The following is a 4,391-nucleotide window of genomic DNA, read 5'->3' on the forward strand; positions in this document are numbered from 1 at the left end:
AGAGACTAACCAATTTATTTGAGCATAAGCTTTCGTGAGCTACAGCTCACTTCATCATGCATCTGATAAAGTGAGCTGTAGCTCACGAAAGCTTATGCTCAGATAAATTGGTTAGTCTCTAAGGTGCCACAAGTACTCCTTTTCTTTTTGCAAATACAGACTAACACGGCTGTTACTCTAAAAACAAAACAAGTTTTAAAATTACTTGGAAGTGCTCCCACAATTGAAAATTGCTTGTGGAAAATGAACTGCTGCGTGGAAGTGCAAGCCGTGGCTATAGAAGGTCTATTGTGTTGCCAGATAGATTTAAGACCAGAACAGAACCTACAGTCCTGTGAAATATCTGGATGAGTTAGATGTCAAATAATTTTTTGGACAATTACAAAACGTCTCTAGTGTAAAACCTTGCGCTTGAAATTAAACCATGACTTGTGAAACAGCAAGCACTACATATGCTCTCATATGCAGCAGCTGAACATATTGTTATAGCTTGAATTCTTACCTCTGAGTTGTTTCATATAATTTTATGTTATTAGATGTGTTGCATGTAAACAGTTGTGAGCATGAGAATCTGTGCAGCAAAATGTTCCAAGTTTATGCCCACTAGACCAAATTCTGCAGTTCTCACTCAGTCAATAATACATCACTGAGAGTTGTGGGTGTTGAGAATCTGTGAAAATCAGGCAATGTTTATTTATGGATTTAACAGTTTAACTTTAGGCACCCAAATTTTAAAATGTTAGTCCTAATGTGATACTGGCCCAAATTCTGCTCTGAGTTACAGAAGGGTTAAATCTGGAGTAACTCTACCGGAGGAAATAGAGTCACTCTGGATTCACCTTCATGTAAATGAGAGCAGAATTAGATTCACTCTATTGTAAATGTCACTTTTTTTATAGTGAAAGAAACCATTGTTAGCTTATAAATAATAAGGGTGATTCCTAAAACCAGCTACAGTACATACAAAGAATGGCTTTTTATATTTTAAACAAAGCATAATTCTCCTTAAAACCCCTTTTATTAAGTTTTTAGAACAATATTAGATATATAAACAGCCATGTTAATTAGATTATATAGTTAATGTACATTAGAACTATGACTTATTACGAAGTTACTGACCATGAAAGCACATTTGGATCATTCCAGTCTGTAATCCCCACTTAATCCATTCCAAGTCTGTCAATCAACGCAATACAGTCAGGATATTTATGATCACATCAGACAAGAGATCTGGAAGAATTTCACAACTTTGCAGAGCTGAATCCAGAAAAAAAGAAGGGGAAAAAATGTTTCCACTGGCAAAATGAAGCATTGCCAGGAAAAACATAATGGTTGACTTGGCCCATGTAATTGAATTTTCTACTCAGAAGTAATTTACAAACCAACAACAGGGAAAAATTATCAATCCTTGGAACTTTCATAATAACAAAGCAGAGGAGTTTTACCTGGCACAGCGCATTTCTTAATCACATTTTTTTCTTTTCTAAATTTGTTCTGTGGCTTCCTGCCCTCCCCCCCCCCCCCCCTTTTTTTTTTTTTTTTTTTGCCTATATAGGATAATGTAAATCACCAGTGTGGAGCTGAAAGGGATCCCTTCTTAGGCCCCTTTTGCTGCTGGCATGCATTGCAGGCTGGATTTCAGGGGCTGTAACATTCTCCAGAAGAGCTGGTCAGGAATTTTTTGATGCAAAATATTGATTTGTTGAAGCCAACACTTTTTGTGGGGAAGGGTTGATTTTGACCAATTTTTCAAGTCAAACAAACAAACCTGAAAAAAGGTTTTATGTTTCAACATTTTCTAAACACAACAGTTCAGTTTGCTGGTTCAAAATGATTTTTTGTTTAGAAATTTAAGCTAATTAGGGTAAAAAACATTAAATGGTTGACATTGAAACAAAATGTTTTGAAGTGATCAAAACCAAACATTTCAATTGACCTGAACTGAAATTTTTTGGGGGGAGGGGTCAATTCACACATTTTTGGGGGCTTTTGACTTTTTGTGGAGACTCAGGATGGAAATTTTTTTAAATATCTCAAAAGTTTTCATGGGACAGGAAAACAATTTCTTGCCTAAGTCTACTCCTCAGTGCAAGGACCATATCTTCCTATGTTTCTGTGTATAACAAGGCCCCAATCACCTCTGGGCACCTACACAATTAAAACAACAAAAATCAGTGTGGTGGAATGCTTTTAAATGTCAAGGTCCCATGACAACACTGACATTTCCATATGAGCTGTACAGTACTAAAGACACAGGGTAGCATTGAAGGTGTCTTATACCCTATGTACCCAGCATATTATGCAGCAGTAAAGAGGCACATTTTGAGTTGTCAGAGGTAAATGGTCAGTAATTTTTTAGGGAAGCCAATGGTTGCCTTATAGCATATTTCATTACTTTCCATTTTAAAAAGCATTTTCATAGAAAAAATGTATAAATAGAAATATTTTATGAAGACAACAATAACAAAAATTAACCAAGTTTGCAAAATCAGATGTGTAAGGACCAGACTGGAGAATAGTATTCTGGACAGACACTTCGGCAAAACACACATGTGTGCATGCACGTGCCCACACAAACACACATGGATATTAGCCCTCATGTTTTGTAGCCTAACCCAAGTGCTAACTAATTAGGGGCTAGGAAACAACTTGTTATATGGGCAGATTACTCTATCACTGCCCATTTCAGGGTTTCTTATCCCTTCCTCTGCAGCAGCTGGTAGTGGCTGTCACGCTGTGTGGAGTGGCCCTGACTGTGAGTGCCAACCTCAGGGCAGACTATCAGAAAGCAGTGTAGACACCCCAAATTGGTTATATGTTCTATAATTAGATTTCACCAACCCAGTAACAAATGTGAACTTCTAATGTACTGTAACAGTCTTACCATGGAGTCACAGACAGTCCCCTAGGGGATTCCAATCTATCCTCCTACCCAGGCAAACTGGACTCAGCAATGGCTACCATATACCAAGGATCACAGAAGATTCAGGTTGCTTCCAGTCCCAAGAGACCAGTCACTTACCCCACATCAGTGTGTACCTCAGATCTCACACCAAACTCAATAGCCAATCCTATTGTAAATTAACTCTGGATTTTTTAACTAGGAAAAAGAAATGAGAGAATTAATTACAGGTTAAAGCAGACAAACATATATACACAAATGAGTTACCGTCTATGGTTCCAAAAGGTGACAGAGTTGTAGTAATCTGTCATCACTGAACTTTTTTAGGACTAATCCACGCCAAATAGCAGGGGGATCTCTTGCCTATGTTTAGGAATCTTTGCCCCTCAGAGTCCAGACAGCATAAAAGATCCAGTTTCTCCTTGTCAGGGGTTTTTATCCCCTCTATCCCAGAGTCCAAACTGAGGCGATGAGTTCATGTGTTGGTCTCCCCTTCCTGGAGATAGCTAGGAATGCAGTCATCTGGGCCCCCGTCCTTTGATGCTATACAATACCTCATTTGCTCTCAATGGGCCATCTTGTGTGCAGGATGAACACTTTACCTTAATTAACACTTCTTTACCTGTTTGGTGAGTTACACAATTACAGAGGTTTACAATGCAAACGCTCAATATAACTTTATACCTTGGGCTATAGAGGTTATAAGAGAGATCAATACATGCAGCCTCCTACAAGCGTTTCATAAAGTCTAAACACATTCTTATCAACTTAACATGTAATATCTATTTTGCTAACACTAAGGGCTTGTCTACACTGGCAATTTACTGCGCTGCAACTTTCTCGCTCGGGGATGTGAAAAAAACACCCCCCTGAGCGCAGCAAGTTTCAGTGCTGTAAAGCGTCAGTGTAGACAGTGCACCAGTGTGGGGAGCTACGCCCCTCATGGAGGTGGGTTTTTTAGAGCTCTGGAAGAGCTCTCTCCCAGCGCTCAAGCTGTCCCAGCGCTCTGCTGTGACTACATAAGCCACGTTAGCCCTAACACACAGGTAAGTAAGACTGGTTTCCAGCTATGCATTTGTAAGTGTTCATTGAGGCCTGGGGCCTTGGCATGAGTTGTCACCTGGTCTGCCAGCATCTCATTGGCCACTGTCAGAGACAGGATAATGGATGGAGTTGATCCAATGTGATGACTGGTGTGTTCTTGTCCTATTATTAATTCAAAGCGCTGAGTGTTCTAGGTACCTTACATATTATATGCATAGACACCTTTGCTGCCCTGCGGAATATGTAAACTAACGAAGCAGTGAGGTGATCACTACAAGAAGCACATATTCCTGTTTACTGTCAGGTAAATCTTACTAGCTTGTTGCTGAGAGTTTTTCATTAAAAGACTCTTTCCATTTAAAAAAGAACAATGTCTGTGAAAGGTAAGATCATTTGGGGCCTGATCCTGCGAGGTGTTGTGCATTTTGGCCCTGATCCCACAAAG

This window comes from Chelonia mydas, chromosome 13 (assembly GCF_015237465.2).
Source record: "Chelonia mydas isolate rCheMyd1 chromosome 13, rCheMyd1.pri.v2, whole genome shotgun sequence".
Lineage (NCBI taxonomy): Eukaryota > Metazoa > Chordata > Testudines > Cheloniidae > Chelonia > Chelonia mydas.